At 38.4% G+C, this 18,628-nt stretch overlaps 1 protein-coding gene across 4 annotated transcripts in view; it reads right to left on the bottom strand.

Annotated features, from left to right (window-relative positions):
• The window catches only part of LOC147233514 (receptor tyrosine-protein kinase erbB-4-like), a 281,545-nt gene that overhangs the window by 212,806 nt on the left and 50,111 nt on the right, over positions 1-18,628 (bottom strand). The window lies entirely within an intron of this gene.

Genomic DNA, 18,628 nt, shown 5'->3' with positions numbered 1-18,628 from the left:
CCATTGCCACCACCAGAGAAAAATACCCCCCAACAATAATTACTGCGGCTCTCCCTGCTGCATAAATGGCATTATCACAATTTGTTGAATTATGATAGTGATCAGCTTAAAAGTAAGTGTTAACAAGTGTGTTTGCAAGTGTGTGAGCATATGTGTGCATAATGATGTTATATCTATTGCTGCAGGATTCTGGAAAGAGCAGTTTCCACTTTCCATCCTCTTCATCATGGCCTCTTTATCCTCATAAAAATAATTACCATAAAGGTCGGGTTTGTGTAAACAATGAAAATTGAGTTCAGTTGAGGTTGTGCATGCATGAGGACCACCACTGATGTTTGTTAGTGCACAGGCCAGCTTGTGAAATTTAATAGAAGCCACATGCCCTTGAGAAAATCAACATGCTTTAAAATAAAAGTTTTGAAAGTGCAAGAACCATGTGAATTCACTGATTCACTCATTGTATGCAAACCAGTGCACGAAAGTGAGTGGCATGACAAAACAACATCAAAAGGATACGGATATACCTTTTATTTTTAATATATGTATCTAAATATCCAATCCAAATATTAGGTCAGAATTGAAAAATGAACAAATATCTTGCCACAGTGCTTGTGGTTAATAGACTCAGGGTTAATAGATACAGTATTGAAACATCATATAAATTTCCCCAGGCAAGACACTGTTATTAAATATACTCGTCTAAAATTAATGCAAATCAATATAATCCTTCCATCCATTAATTATCAACCCCTTATCCCGCAGTCAGGGTCATGGGGATGCTGGAGCGTATCCCTGCTGTCACTGGGCAAGAGGCGGGGAACACCACGGACCAGTTGGATCGCAGGGCAATAAATAGAGACAAATAACCATTCAATCTCTCATTCACACGTCTTTTATTCCAGATTTGTTGCAATTATTCCAATAATTCTAACAAACCAATATAATTTCCCCCTAAAAAAAAAATTACTTTCACCTAACCTTTTTATCAGCCTGTTCACAGTGCAGTGTCACCTCATTTATTCTGTTTGATGGCCATCAGAGAGACTCTTATTTACTGTGCGCTGAAGCAAGGCAGCACAGAGGTTTAGCCCTGTTCATTTAACAGCATGGAAGTAAGATCCCCTGCCAGGAAGCATTCTCTCCACATAGGGAGAGAATGGTGGAGAGTATTGTTGCCCTGAAACCATTAGGACACAAATAAAGGTTTCCCTCCTGTTTTCGAGATATGAACGTGGCCAGTCAGGATATACAGTTGCAGTCATGTTGAGGTGTTAACATATGGAGGTGATGTGTGAGTAGTTGTTACATTTCTTGTAAAAATGTCTATGTTTGATAAAGCGATTCATCTTTCCAATAGCAAAAACCACAGAAGATAACTGATCGCCCATGGTCAGCCTCATAAATAAAAGGGGCTGTGTTGAAGGTGCCCTTGAGAGATTTGTGTGTGTTTCTGTGTTCGCTGTGTGTGTTTGTGTATTACCCAGCAGGCAAAGAAGGCAAAGAAGAGGAAGGTTTGATGTCTCCCACACATAAACCATGATTAACTCAGTTGGGTTTCAAAGATCTGAGCGGCGCCAAGAAATAGTGCTTCACTGCACACACACACGCCACGCAAATACGTGTGTACGGGCACGCACACACACACACATACAAGAGTGCACATACATCCATAGGCAAGGGTTGATAGCAATGAAGGGAAAAGGACCACTTAAATTACTGATCCAATACGCCGCATTATAAATCATTAGGCTCCATTCATTCTGTCTCTCTAGACAAAAACTATTGCTTAAAAAACACTGTAATAACACAAACTCTTGATGAAAGTGGAGCTGCTATAAAAGACAGAAAATTATACAAATGATTTATGCAGGGACTTGTGAGAGCCACACTTTTCAACAAAAGCCAATTGACCCACCTCCCACCCGCTGAAACACCTCCATCCCTGCGCCCACACTTGTGTGATTGAACCGTGGCATAATCTGTCATTCATTGTAGCACACTGCCAAGATTTCATTACAATAGGAACTAATGTGAGAAAAAGCAATTATTCCACTCCCATAATGCACTACTTCAGCACAACGGTGACCTTTTCCTTCTGTGATTGTTCATTTTCAAAAAGTGTTCTCATGGCAAATATACATGAATATCAACACCAAGGATAGAATATTTAATCACGCCTCTTTCTTTTCCTGTGTGTAAGGAAAGCAACAGAACTCAACGAAATTTTTCGTCATCAAAACCAAAGACTTTTAAGGAAAATAGGGATGACCTGGAATCACGGTCTACTTTATGAACTTTGTGCACTGTATTCAAAGACTTTACATGTCCAAAGTTTACAAAAAAAGATAAAAAAGAAACTAAAAGAAAATAAATTAATATATTTACATACATTTAACTACCATATTTTGGTCAAATTATGTTGGTTATTCTGACTGCTAAAAATCCCTTAATTTAGGGAACAAATCATATGGATTTACTGGTTTATTCTTAACCATGATCTTATATATCAATAATCATCTGAGGTTAAAGTGCAATCTGATTACTTTACCTGTCCTAATAATATTATCCTAACATTATTGTTATTAAAAATCAACATTTTTTAATATACATTGAATCTCTCTCTACGTAATAAATAATACACATAAAATATATCTAATACAATGTAATATGTAATATATATGTACATATATATCTAACAATATCTGCTAAAATAAACATCACATACATCACATACAGAAGAAGAATAGAGGAATAAGAAGAATTAAGTTAATTGGCTAATTAGTATACATTGCATATGAAATTATTGCATATACACTGCAATAGTATACATTGGTTGGGAATTAGTATACATAACCATAAAATCTTCATCCATTTTTAGCAGATGTTGGCATGCAGTGCTAGTTGCCTGCTGTTTTATCATCATTATTATTATCATTGAGAAGTAATAGTTGTAGGACTAGCAGCAGCAGTATTTGTCTGCGGCTATCTATGTGCATCTGTGTGTGTGTGTGTGTGAAAGTGAGAGAGAGAATGTGAGATCCAGTGTAAAATGCTATGCAAAACCAAGGTGTTGACAGTACTAAATAAGTGTTGACCATTAACCCTTAACCATTTAGTAGTAGTAGCAGCAGTAGAAGTAGTAGTAGTAGTAATAGTAATAGTACTATGCTGCTTTTTTCCTGCAGAGTTAAAAACAAATACTGAGGGAATAAAAGCAAATTATACGTCACTCTATTTCGTTAAATATCAAAAAATGTACAGATTTGTTTATCACAGTTTTAAAGCCTTTTCAGCAGCTAATATTTTAGACAAGAATTGTTCACGCAGATTTTTTTGCGATATCTAATTTTTTTTTCAAGTCACTTCAAAATTATAACTTAAGGAAGAGGAGCCTTTCCTCACCACCAAAGTTTAACGAAGATCCCAAGAAAAAAAGAGAAAGAGTCAGTTTGACTGACTATCAAACTTGTTAGATGATGTATCTTTAATAAGAATTATTTATCTAATCGTCAACATTAAATTAATGAATAAAATGTGGACCTATGCCTTAACATTTAAGATTCAAGAAGGATATTTCAAAAAGTTTAGAGGTGACAGTAATAATAGTATCACTCTGGCCAAATGGGATCGGCATGTGACATTTCATCTTCCATCATTGCAAAACTGCAACTCTCACAATTCTCTTTAATGTTAAAGGTATTGCATCTCTAGGGAAATTTACCTCAGATGATGGAGAAAATAGAAGGTGCAGAATTGAAGAAATACAACTATGCTGACGTGAAACGACACACCCTCAACCTCCGAAAAAAAGTCGAAAAAGAACATCAATCATGTTATAATTAACGTGACAGTGTGACATTGCAAGGTACGCGTTCCACAAGGACGATCCAACTTTTAAGCTTGCGTTGTAGCAAAAGTTCATTTTTTTTGGCCACTTGCTGCTTGCAGATATGTGGCCAAAAAATTATCTTTTCGCTGCATCTGAACTCGTCTCCCCTCTGTGTTTGTGCTACCGCTCACTGCGCAACCTCCTTTTTTAAATTCTCCTCTTCTCTGTTTGATTTCTCTGAGCTTGTCATCCCGGCCCCAGCTTGTCCAAGAGACTCTGAGCCATTAAATATTCATCCACTCTCATCAATTGCTCCCACAGTCCTTTTCGAAGAGGGAGAGGGGGGGAAAAATGACACTGAATTATTCAGGGCCCAATCAAGGCTATTTCTGGTGACTGGCGTGACTTAGACGAGGTGGGCTCCCGTGTTTGTAAGTTTTGGTGCGGTGGCTCCATTAACCGCTTGTCCATCTTCAACTGTCGTAATTGCAGGCATTACACTCTTATGCAGGGGTCATCGCAAGCCTTCTGTTGCATTGACTGCAATTACCCATCATGCTGAGTGGTTCAGAGAATTCTACAGATCAGCTAAATTGCAAAATGATTTATTTTTCCAATGTACAGTGCACAGAAAATGAGAGCCCCATAGATAATCATATAGCTTAAATATGTCCTGTATGACCTACAAAGCCTTAACATCAGGGGCATAATCTACCAGCTATTAGAGGGGCAAAGGCTAAAACACTGAAAATGGTTTCAACGGATAAGACGGTCGCCCACAAGATTGGGAAACACTGACGGGGTGTAAGGGGTTTATTCATTTAGATTGTTTTTCTTTCTTTCTTCCCCTTAAAATCAGTTAGGAATTGAATCAACAGGATATGAATTTTGAGTTTCAAGTGCAGTCTATCAAGCCCTGCCTTAGATGGTGCTTTTTAGAAATGTTGGCAGTTTATCCCAGTTTTGAAACCCCACAAGATAAAAATCAACAACTATCTGGAGGAACACAGCATTTAAACTGAGATTCCCAGCTGTTATTATTTTGAAGGCTGCAGAGCAGCATTTCTCACATGAAAGAGTAACTCCTATGAGCTAAAAGCAGGGGGCAGAAAACATCTCAATCACACTCCGCTGAAGTGAGGAGGATTTTCTCTGCACAGGGTCATGGAGATCTCACTCTGTTGTCCAAAGATAGTAACATCTGAGACTAATTCGACCAATAAAAATGTCACTTACAGATAAGTACCATGAGCTCTGTGCTCATTAGTCTGGAAGGATAAAAATGGGCAGTCAAGTGTGAAGTTTCAACATTGGCACAAGAGAAAGGGAGGCACAAACCCACAGACCTCAGGCTGTCTTGGCAAATTAGGGGTTCAGATGTAAAAAAAAAAAATCATATATGTATATATATATATTTTACAAATCACAATCCTCTCACTGAACAGAATTTTACAAAGGATACTGGCTTCGTGTCAGAGGGGCCGGGACACAATATTTCACTTTTTAACCATGATTCATGCCATGCCCATTTACATGCTCATAGTTTATACTGTAAATTAAAGAGATATTGCATATTGTCACCTTAGCATCTCAGTTTATGGAGCAATTGCAATGGGATGAAATACATCAATCCGAGTGATAATATTGACAATATTTGGTTTAAGACTGCCTGTAACCTGTAAGAATGATGGAATGCACAAATTTGCCATCTGATAATTATTCTCTTGAGGTTTTATTTGGTTTGCTATTGGTCAAGAGCAGAGGGTCAGCAACCTTTACCACACAAAGAACCATTTGGTCCACTTTCCCCACAGAAAAGAAAACACCAGGAGTCACACAACCCATTAAAAATTTAAAATGAATTAAAGTAGCTTTTACCTTTTTTTTTTTTTGCTTCTTAATGTGATGCATTTTTTTTTTAAATTAATGAACAGCTGCAGACAAAATGAAATTACATTTCATGCAACAAAACATTTTGAACTCCGAAAAAAAAAGATGTTGAATTGAAGGTTACTTTTAAACTAAATATTGAATGTCTATTTGAGTCCTTCTTGTATTTATCAAAAAAAATATATATCCACCGGCAGCAAACCAAAAATGCTGTCATCTCTCTGTATCCTTTTATTGGCACGTACACTAGCTTCTTTAGAGCAACAAAAATATTTTAACATGTTTTATTCAGATACAAGATCGCCATCATCTTCAAATTTAAAAATGACATCTGAAAAATGAACACACTAAAATAGAATTCATTTTAATTAAATACTCGTTAATTATTTTCAAACACCACAGGGAGCCGCATCAGAGGGATCGAAGAGCAGCATGAGGCTCCGGAGCCACGATTTGCCGACCCCTTGTCTTGAGTCATAGTGTGTAATAGATATAATTTACAGCAGACCTGCAGGCCAACGTTCCCGAAGATCATTCCTTTACATCAGCTCAAACTAACTGCCCAGGATTCTTCACAACATAACTTTCACTCCTTAGCAAAGGCCACAGCTACAACACAAATCAGGCTTCATGTAGAGAGACACCTAAATGGGAGGCCAAAACACTTTTGCATCCTTGGGACAATGATGTACAACAGTACCTCATTTATTGCTAGGGATATGTTCCAGAACCAGCCACGATAAAAAATAAATAAAAAATTTAAAAAATCGGTGAAGAAGTGACCATATTTTTATTTTAGTATTCATATGTATTTTAAAACTTTATGACCCTTCACACACTCTTATTAACCTTCCCCATATTCTTATAAACACTTCTTAAACACAGAATAACACTCCGAGTAATGATTGCACATCATTGTGAAATGGACAAAGCAAGATGATGAATGCATGCTATGCGCAGGAGATGCAGAAAATGATGCTGTGGTCGCTGAGCAGATCAGAGTCCAGGATACAGAATAACATGATCTGGTTGGTCACCATCCACGAAGATGCTTATTTTACCCTAAAAATAATTGAAATTATAAATATATATAAAAATACATTTATACTGCAAAAGCATGTGGTAAAGCAAAATATTTGCAATATAAAAATTAGATAAAAAAAAAGGTAAAAAAAACAAAATACAATGAAACCACGAAAGGTAAGCCCCCATATAGGGAAGGATTACTGTATATTGTATATCAGGATTCAAAAGCATATTATTGGGTAAATTATGACGGCCATGTCAGCTTCATATGATTCTGAAGAGGGATTATACTACTTCAATATGGGTCGTGATAGACCTCTCCCTGACCATGTTGTGATAAATGTGAACGAGGTCCACAGATCATCCCTACCCCTTCTCACACCCTACAAGTCTTCATCAGCAACTAGTCCAAAATTATAATGTATGTACATTGATGTAGATTTAGTTCAGTACATAACCGGTATTTCAATCCCTCGCGCCCATAAGTCAGACAAAATGTATTGGCACATACAGACCAAAAAACATTATCCATTCAGTACAGAAAATCATTAAAATATTCTCCACCACATACACATTTTGACCAGCTTGATAGCTTGAGAGATTATATTACAGTGAATACGATAAGAATGGAATAGTAAATTTTAATTTTGTCACACTATTCAAATCTGAGAACAAGTGACTGTATGTCCCAAGTGGTGTCATTTCAGCGAGTTTTAATTAAAACTAAACTGCAATGAAGCACCTTGACCTCCACAAATAACAGCTATCACTACAGCTCTATTTATTATGCTTCTAAAACACATTAATAGCATCATCAGAATATTGCACCTTTCATATTTAATATTGCAATTTCAATTTCAATTTAACTGTTATATGTACTCATAATATAATGGTTTCAGGTTGTTATGCGTTATATATTTAATCATTCATGAACTTTCTCCTCCATAAATTGATCCAGAGGGACGTGTCAACGGTTATGGTATATAATGTTTAACCAAAGTATTCATTAATACTTCTTTCTTCTGCTGCAGATCATTTTCAGTCCCTGAGCTGATTATTTCACAGAATCTAATATACTAACATGCAATGTTTCTGGTTCTCTGCCAGCCAGCCACCAAAAGGTCATTCACACTCAAATACTCTGCAGCATCTTCTTCCGTAGAGGTCAGAGAGAAACTGCATAAAGATGATGATACGATCTGTACAAGATGGAGAGGTCATTTTTGTCCCTGATGAAACTCTAAATAAGCCCCCCCCCGATCTCTTTGGAGTCTTTCCCCACCCATGCCCTGAGTAATGAAAACAATTAACATCTCTAATTACCACCCTAAATCAGCACTCAACATGCTGCCCATTGATTTGATAGACTACCTGAGTTACAAGCTGCTCCCGATCGAACAGCGTACCACGTAAAATACTTTACTGCAGGGCGATTGAGCCTGCCAAGCTCTCACGGAGTAGAATAAATCTCAGGAATGTGGGCACAGAAAGCCCTGTCATCAACTCAAAAAGGTCCGAAGGGACGTGTGCATCTAGCGAACGCCTTCAGCCTCAGCAGCGCCCTGGCATGAGAGCTAATTGCCACAGGATAATGGGCAAATAAGTCAATATGAATCCAGCTCATCAATAACATTTGTCATAGCTGCAAATTATATTTGTAAATACCGCATTTCCTGATGAATACAGGTATTGATCAATTTTTTTTTTTTTCTACTGACTCAGGTTAATATGAAAGGTTTGATATTCAACACAGCTTGCTGAAGGTTCTCGGCTAGTTTTCATGAATCGACAACCAGAAAAGTTAAGACAACAACTACCCTATAGTTCAATTTCAGACTTTTTTTATAATTTTTTTTTTGTAAATCTCACATGACCGTGTATCAGGAAAAATGTTTGTGCAGACAGTTATCATTTTATCAATTTATTTATCATTTTTTTGTGTTTATTTTGCCCTGGGAAATCTGTTTTGCATTACTATGGTTCCTAGAAACACGTGACATGCTCTTTACTCAGTCAGAATAATACATGAAACAAATACATAAGAACATAAGAGTATCTCTAATTTTTTTTTTTTTTGGTATTATCTGATTTATTTTTAGAATCCCTTTAATTTACATTAATTACTTGAAGGTTCTTCGAGTGTCCTCAGGTTTCAGACTCAGGAGGCAAATAATTATTTTGTCTGGTAACAAGCCAGAAAAATTAGCACAAGCATCAGTGCACAACAAGCATGGCAGCTCTCTTTCATCAAGAAACCGTTTTGTTTTTATTTCATTGAATGCTAATTCTTTAAGTAATATATAGTTCATGTTAAAAAAAAAAAGTGGAGTGCTTTTTTTCCTCAATGTGGTTGTGTTACTGTGAGGTAATATAAATGAAAAAGATAAAAAGCACAAGTGCATAGACAAAGACAGGCAAAAGAGATGTGATCGAGCATCTTTTTTTTTCTCTTTAATCTGGTGTTGTGGGAGAGATGTAGCTGTAACAAGAAAAATGTTAACTGTCCTGTTTTTTGGAATAACAATACCCGCCACTGACAGGCAGATAGCTGGTGACAAAGCCTCCACAGACTGAAGCACGCAAGAGAGGGATGAAAAATGAGCCAGTGCCCAAACTCCCACTGTGACCCACCTGGGATCTCACGGTGCACAAACACAAATAAAGACAACAAAAAGCACTCCAAGGAGTTTTCTGAGACAAATAAATAAAGCTTGAACACGTAAATAGAAGAATGAATATAAAAAATAAATAAAAAAAAAAAAAACACCCCAAACTGTGTCTCACCCCTTGATCAGATGCAAAATGCATAAAAAGGATTAAGCCATTTGCTGCTGTGCTGACACGCATGATGGGATATCACCTCTACATCACTGCTGATCTCCTAATAACAGGTGAGTGCTTTGCAGGGGAGATGTGTTGGGGGGGGGGGGGGGGGGGGGGGTTACTGGATGGCAGCAACATGCCACTGTTACTGTTCACGAATTCACAATTTTACAAGGTGTTAGACAACAACAACTTGGAGATTGCATCTGGACAAACCGAAGACAACATTGCCGCAGCGTGAGCGATGTGTGTTCATTTCCCTCTATGGATAAAAAAAAGCTGGCTATTCTATGCGCAGCCTCAAATCCGAGGAGTCACTATATCACTGGATTATTGTATCCTAACTGTAAGGTATGGGGAAAATGGTTGTGCTTGGAAAAACTATAAAAGGAGAATTGTAAGATATTCTTTCAAGCAAAATTCAAATTAAAATATGAATATACGACTTCTAATGTCTCACTAAAATCTGATTACTTTTTAAAGGCCTTTGACATTACGTGAAGGTGTCAGAAAAGGGGTTTTGTAGAGAGTACTATAAGATTTTCATGATAACAACCAAACAACCACACCAAGTCAACGGGATAGAATATTAATGTAGAGAACGGCAAAACAATAAATATTTTAAGATATGTGTTATGTCAATGTGTCCTCGGGCCTCAAACCGAAGTACCGGGCTTCAGCGGTTCAAACTAGACGCATGTTTTTGGAATGACATTACATCATCGAGTAAATGACACTGAGACTTAGAACATGATGATTAACAATTATATATATCATATATACATGTATCATGTATAGCCAACCTTGCTTCTGTCTAGTACAACCACTGAAGGGAGAGATAGTTCTACCACTAACACATGCACACACACACAAATAGGGTCAAAATTATAATATGATACTAGACCAAAGGAACTTGAGATAAAATATCAAACACAATGAGCTTACATTTAGAGGAAATTAAAGCAAACTAACCTTTGCCTTTTTGGATTTAAACGTATGATCCTACAACTGCTGATGAAGGGTCGTATTCTGAAAATGGTATATTAAAGACATCTTGGATCTAGAGGTTCCATCCAGTCATTACTCAGATGTAATAACTAGCTAATATAAATGCAAGTGAACACTGATATATGCTTCAGACAAACGGAAGTAAAATGTGAAATGTTAGGCGGACTGTATGTTTGGGTGGCAAAAGTAATTATCATGGTCTGTGTGAATATGTGGGTTTGCGGATGCAAATAGGCGATAGGTCTGTTGTAACTGTGTGGAAGACTAGCAAGACTTGTGTGTGTGTGGGTGTGTGTGTGCGTGTGCGTGTGTGTTTTCTTGAAAATACGTAAAAACAAACAAACAAATAAATAAATGATAGGGTTCTGCCTCACAGCAAGTAGGTCCCTGCTTCAATTCTGACTTGGGTTCTTTCTATGCGGAGTCTGCATGCCTATTCCTTGTCTGCGTGGGAGTTTGTCCCAAAATCATACCGCAGCTTAATTTGAGATCCTAAACTCCTCAGACGGGCGACTTTGGGACTAAATGGTTGTTTGTCTTGATATGAGGCTTATGATTAACTGGCGACTAGTCCAGGGTGAACCCAGCTTCTCAACCAGTGACAGCTGAGGCAGGCTCCCCATCCCCTGCATCTCTGACAACAGATAAAGATAATAAATGAATGAAGTTCAATGATTAATAATATTTCAAACGGAAATAATAATTGTAAATTTAACAAAAAAGAGCTCAATACATCTGTGAATATCCTACAGTTTTCCATGCGGTCTCTTTTTATTTAATAACATTGAGTTGCCTCATAAATAATTACTGGAAATGAAATAACTATTACTGGCTTTCTGTCCCCACTTCAAAAAGAATGTGACAGTCAAGAACTGCAAAAGCGATGTGTCCAGCTGTCAACTCTTTCATCACCCCCTGCCTCCAGTACAACAGCTGGACAGGAAATCATCCAGCAAATCAAACCAGCCACTGTGTTTGCTTTGGAAGGGACGCAGGTGGCGGTAACACAATCCGCTCTCTGCCAGACTTGATATCTATATAGACTGAAACAACAGACGATAAGAGGCAATGAAACCACATTTTGTTTGTCCTCATCATATCGCATCATCTCAATGCTACTGACGAGAGAGGCACTTGCACATGTGGGGTTGTAATGCCAGAGGTAGCTGGCATATCATTAGTTGGACCAGGTAAGTCCTCAAGGAAAGCTGTTGAATTCTGTATATGTGTGTGTGTATATATATCATCTATATGGAACTTCAGACTATAGATGAACAACGTCATTTGAGTACTTGCCATTTTTTTTTTTTTTTAAATAAATCCTCAAATGGCAGCTGGCAGAAATAAAAGGAGCCACAACTTCTTCAAACCAAACGAAGCTAAAAACAGAACAACCAACTGGCCCCTAGGATGAAAGGGATTTATGTGAGAGGCTAAGATCACATTACATGTACATTTCCAAGCTTTAGCGTCACCATTTTCTTTGCAATCCATGAACGATGACCCAAACTACCTTTCTACCATTTAAAAACTTTATAAAAATATGTTTGTTCCTATATAATAAAAATCCAAATTTATCCAAGTTTTGTTTCTGGAAAAACGTAAACCACATTCACAATTGTACCAAGAGACATTGACTAAAACAAGAATACAAGTGTGTATTACAATGGATCTAGCTACTTTTTTAAATATTATGCACATTTTCAAGACTTAAAGTTTTTTTTTTTTTCTAAAGTTTTTCTTTTTGTTCTTTTTGTTTTTTTCCATAAATGGACAGTTGAATTTAAAATGAAGTTGAGTTGATTAAAAAGCAATGAAACATTCTTTCATTGGTCTTCATCCAAATGATAAGTGTTTTGTATCTTTATTCTGCTTAAATAAATAACAATTAATATAGATGGCGCTCCGGAAATTTTTGAATGCGGACTTGAGTAGGACTTTCTGAAGACAGATTCTTCGAGATCATTTGCCCAAAATCGCCTGACGGGATTCACAATTCTAACAGCTGAGATACAGAGGCCATATTTTTTGTGGGATTTGTTTGTCAGTGTGGGACCGAGTGTGTGAAAAGGTAACAGATAACTGGATTTGGTTCAAAGGATGGATTTTCAACACAAAGAACAGGTCAGAATAGACCTCTCTCTCTCTATCTCTGAGAAAGAGAGGGAGAACGAAAATAATGAAAATAATGTTTGACACTAAGAGGCTGCTATCTCACACCCCTTTATGCACCTTATCCATTTCAAGAAGGACGACGACCTAACACTCAGCTCCACACCTCATCCAAAATTAGAGCATGGAGTGGATTTCAGAATGCCTTGTCATGTCGAGTGCTTAGTGGAAAGTTAAATATGGACTGGCACACAACAACCACATACACAAATCTTCTTTACCCATGTTTACTGTACAATCCTTGCAGTTGCCGAGCAACCGAAGAAATTGGATGTTATCCTGTAACACACATTCATAACAGCCAGAGCAACAGATTAATATAAGGCCTCATGGTTTGTCAAACATATAAAGCATCAGTTGTAGTGACATTGGTTTAGTTAGAGGTTGCATATCTTTCAATTGTTTTTGTAGTTCCAAGGTTTTGACACATTTGAACTGTTTTGATGAAATGTACTGCCCCCGTTGCCTTTTATTCATATTTTTTTCATTGGTGTCAAGTAAGTGTTGATCTCGGGATCAAAAGCAGGGTGGGTGTGGGGAACATACAAGCATTTGAAACATACAGAGTTGATGGACTTTTCAGTTCTTAAATATATCCACTGGCATTTATTTTCCAGAGCAATTGGGTTTTGTTTCAACACATTTGGGTTAAAATACAGCCGAGTTAACTCAAATCAAAACCTTTAAACTCACAAAACTTTTCAAAAGGATGAATTTGGGAACTTGATGCATGTTCATCTTGGTGCTCCATGAATTGGCTCCTGAGAAGAAGGGTAAAGTGTGCAATCGTACGTCTTGTAGAGGTGGACCCAGCTGCTGCAATATGAACCTTGGATAATGAGAGCAGCTGCGACCAGAATGAGCAGAGTCTCTGACCAGGCCTTTACTTAATGGACAAAAGTCCACGCCAACAGGTTCGATAACAAATAACTACCGTAACGACATCAATATCTGCTTAGTATTGATCGGCCAACACCTCTGGCTAAAGTAAACAAGCAAGTTGGACTTCTAATTTGTAATATGATAGTATAAATTCCTTTCAGTTCGGTTTGAAATGTCAGTAAAATGAGGCTTTACTCCTTTTTTACCTGCTAACTAAAGGACATTTTTCAGACCAGAGATGTTATAAAATGGATAATAACGTAACAAAAAAAAACAAAAAAAAAACTCTATCCCCCTTCTCCTCCCTGCTTCAGTTATTCAGCAGCTGACAGAGTCCAGCAGGTGGCAAATGGTATTGAAAGCTGTTTGTATGCACGTGGTTAAAAATACCTTGACCCTGACACTGGTCTGAACGCTCCTCACATAGCAGACATAGTCCACTAGTGTCCCAACTGCACATCCTCCATGCCAGTAAAAGCCCAGTTTACACATGGCATTCAAGCGTGTGCTGACTATTTGGGAGGTTGTGTCAAGTTTCATAAGTAAACCCTCCATGAAACCAGCAATCCAATTAACCTGCTGTCCACTCTTTACAATTTAAGTTGAATAAGGGATCAAACGGTGATACCGTCTGAGAAAACAGAGGGCTGAGTTACATGTGCTATTTGACATTAAGACAATTTTTACATATGAAACAGGGCATATGTGTTTTGCACCCTTACATTCCCTCTTCATAGTCTTATAAGATGTAATGTCCTTAACTAAAGACAGCTATGGTTAGTTACAATCTAAAATTGTGTTTTAATCCATGGGCAAAAACAATCCCTGACTTGTATGAGATTTGAGAAGTAACATTCAGAACTTGCATACAAATCCACAGCAATACTAAGGCTCACTTGAGTATTTATACACACACATATATATGTGTGTGTATATATATACACATATATATTGCCACTTTTTGGACTGCGAGTGGACACATAAAGTTTAATAAATGATTAATAATTTGATACACAAATATCTCTGTCACGGGCAGATTAAAAGTGCTTAAAAAATAAGAGTAACTACGAAATCCTTTCAAAAAATACTGACACAAAACACATTCAAGAAAGTACTTGTTTTAAATAAAATTGCTAAAATTCCGACACACATACACACACACACTCGCAGGCAGCTCTATATCTCTTTCTATATATAGGAGCATGGACTATATACTTATAAACACCCAGAGGTTCAACACAGAGGAGCAACACCTGCTCCTTGGTATCTTAGAGGGGCTTTAACACAAGTGTCAAGCTGTGTTAGGAAAAGACAACTCCTTCCATAATACCAAAGCCTGCTGCAAACAAATAAAATGACTATGTCAGAACACGTTCTTGCTACAGCTAAGCACTTAGCAGTGACACTGAGCAGTGCTCTACAAGCACTTAGCAAAGCAGGTCCTAGACATCAACATTCTCCAGAAACAATGGAGGTTTGTGCAGAGCAGTGTCTTGTGTCTATTTTAATGTGCACTGATAGACAAGCTGACAGCATTGTGTAGACTACTAGCCTTTTTACACCCCTCTCCACTGTTTTTTCTCCAAAGCTTATCTTTCCTAGTCCAGAATAGGTGACAGGATCATGACTCTGGCGCATGTGGAGTTGTGTCAGAGGACAAAGAGGCAATTGGTCCAGCCATCCACTCCAATATGGAAGAGGACCAAGATCAAGGAGCTGTCATCCTTCACTGCATAAATGACATTGCAAATACTGCCTTGCAGTCTCTTTTCTTCCAGGAATTTTCAGCAGTAGCAGTTTTTTTTTTTTTTTTTTTTTCTCCATACCCTTGTCAAGAGAAGAAAGGCTTACATGGGAAGAAAGGAAAAATAAAGAATATCTTAAAAGTATTGTTTCTATCAAAGAAAATAGATTTATATTATGTGAAGACTAGAACATTGATATCGAAAATTCAATACAACCAGAGAAATTAATAACATGTCGGTGACTGGAGCATCAAAAGGCTTCATTCCTTCACAAACTTTGCGCATACATAAATACGCATGCCATGCAACTATATAATTCACGGTTGTTACACGGATTGCATTATTATAATACCTAGGGTAGGAAAAAAATAAATAAGCAAATGGGATGTGATAAAGTTTAGAGATAGAGAGAGACTGTGAGAGCAGGTGCAAGTTTGCCTACCTCTTTTGCTTCAGGAGAACAAGACACCTTACTGACCTCTGTCTGAGCCAGAGCTGGGAGAGGAGGTCGTGACACTGACTCCCCCAGAAGGAAAACATGATTCTTATATCAAATATATTTCTTATAAGCTGGCAAAAATTTCAAGAGGGTTTATTTTCTTGATTTTATCACCACATTATTTTTGTTAATTGCATTTCTGGGACTCCGATGACTCAGATGGCAATACTATTGACGCAAGAAAGACATTAACTGTACAATCATTCAGTGTCTAACTGTGGGGAAAACAGCACAACTTGCTGTCATTTCCTAACAAAAAAAATCCTTAAATCCCCGTCCGATGTGTCGCTGGTTGCATTTCAGCCATCGACGGAGATCGGCTCACATCAGATCAGATCAGATCTAGACCTTTCTAGATCCGGTGAGGCTATCCCAGGAACTCCCCTGAGAAATCCAGGGGGGTATCAAAGGCTCTGCAGCAGGAGGGGTGATGGGAGAGCAGAATCAAACTGGCTCCCACTGAATGGAGAGAGGAGCAGAGAAGATTAGGAAGGGGGAGAGAGAGCGGTCGGTGTGACCAGCTTCCTCTCTGTCTGGGGCCAAATTTCTCTCAGTTCTCTTTATCTCTGTCTCTTCTTGCGTGTTAATGAAGCCCTGATAAGCACAGGTGCTTTTTTTCCTTTCCTCCAGGGGTTTGCTGCTCATAGTGAGCCCTTTTTTGTTTTCACTACTGTTGTCTCAACTAGACACCTGTCTAAGCTCTAACGTAAACATCTTTCATTGTATAGTTTGACTAACTAAACGTCTTACTGTCCAGCTGTCATTGTCTGTGAGGGTTGGGTTGATGACATCGTCCTGCATTCAGCTGCTAGAGACAATTAGCCCGCCCAGCTTTCTCCACAAATCATTGAATAGATCAGAATTTTCATTTCATTTATAGATAGTTTTCTTTCTTATTGAAAAACTGAAACACATCAGTAAAGGGACACATACATTATTGTGATACATCATATGAATTGTGATGATAAAAATTGTTGGTAATTTATGGCATTGCAGAGTACTCAAACCCAAGGCTGATAGAAGCAGACCAAGAAGTGTGTGTGTGTGTGTGTGTGTGTGTGTGTGTGTGTGTGTGTGTGTGTGTGTGTGTGTGTGTGTGTGTGTGTGTGTGTGTGTGTGTATTCAGGTGCCAACAAAGAGGCCTGGCATCAAGCAGGTAGTGGCACCAAGAGGTGCTGGTGCCCTTGGGTAACATCCATCTGGACATGGTGGACAAGACAGGTGCTACCTGTCAGGAGCATACAGGAGATATAGGAGGGGAGACAAACAGATTGAAAAAGCTCTGCACTACAGCTACCGTATTGTACAGACTTTAAATGTAAAATTGAGGGGTAATAATCAGGTTGAATTCCTGTGAAAGAAAACTAAATGAGGACTTTCGAGCGTGCTTCATGTTTCTCCCCCTTTTTTTTGAAAACTCAAAACAATAAAGATCATCTTACACTTATAATTATTTCCAAATGCAGATGTGTACACATACTGTATATAAAATTCACTTCCCTATATCACTGTCAACCAGACAGATTTACGCCGTTATGCAAAGAACCCAAGCAAACAGACAGATGGTAAGAGTTATCCATTGGTTCTGAAAAAGCAGAGCTCAACAAAACTGGACACTTAATCACCAATCAGCAGAAAAGAGCCTCTTACTGTAGTATGTGCACACCTGCACAAGTTTGGCAACCTTTTCCCCATCTGTCTGTAAATTTGCACAGCACCCCTCCATTAGTTTTGCGGCGATATGCCTTGAAATGATGCTAATACTAGATGTTGCTGCAAGCGGATTTAATGCTGCACCACTCTTAAGCTGGAGGGCCATTTTGACAGGGTTATTTTCTCACTCCATTACATTGCAAATAGAAAACAACAGAGTGCAGTGAGTCTGCTTTACACAATGCAGCACTGCTACAAGCGAGTTGGCAGCAGTCATGCATTGTTGTGACTGCTTGTCTTTCCAGGCTATTTCCAGAAGTACTCTAAACAGCGCCCCAGTCAATGTGAATGGTGCCATGAATACATTTCGAGGGCCACCCCGCCAGATGCTCCGCAAAAGGCGTCGGTGCCCTGACTCCAACTGCACCACTCGCACTCAGTCTATCTTGCAGGGGATTGAAACAGGGACACTGCTATCAGTGTGTATCATTTCTGCTTCACATCCATCAGCGGGCTGCTGTTCACCAACCCCCGGCAAGTGCCCAATGAGAGCATGCAGCACTTCCTCTTCTACTTATACACGGTTGTCGGCGGCACCACAGCAATTTGCTACTGATTGTTTCCCATTTTCCCCTGGCGAGTTCCAGCTCAGTTGTAGACAGACTGGGGGAAGACGAGGAAGGGAAACATCCACACAAATTTTCATCTTCAAACTCAGTCAGACATTCCCTCACACATGGAAAGGCGGAGGTCATGTGCCATGAGGCCATTTTTCATTGTTATGATGATCCAACGCGGAGAGCTTCCGGCTAACCCTGCTGATAGTAGCAGGTCAGTATTCCGTATGGAAAAAAGATGTTCACGTTTGACGCAGTTGTTTGGGAGCGAAAAATAAAAATAATCAAATAAAAAAACACACACAGTGCTGAATCACTCATCCTCCTGTCTGGGATAATGGAGCAGCCTGGTTATTTCTGCACAGTCATTACCACTGCTGCCAACATCACCACCTCTATTACTGCCCACTTCAATTCCTCACCACCCAAGAATCTCTGTACACACAAACACAATTATACACAGCGTTTGTTCTGCGGGTCAGAG

Source organism: Fistularia commersonii, chromosome 6 (assembly GCF_037954325.1).
Source record: "Fistularia commersonii isolate RoL2024-O1a breed Wild chromosome 6, RoL_Fcom_v1.0, whole genome shotgun sequence".
Taxonomy (NCBI): Eukaryota; Metazoa; Chordata; class Actinopteri; order Syngnathiformes; family Fistulariidae; genus Fistularia; species Fistularia commersonii.
Note: the sequence above shows the minus strand (reverse complement) of the source record. Positions and strands in the feature narration are given on the sequence as shown.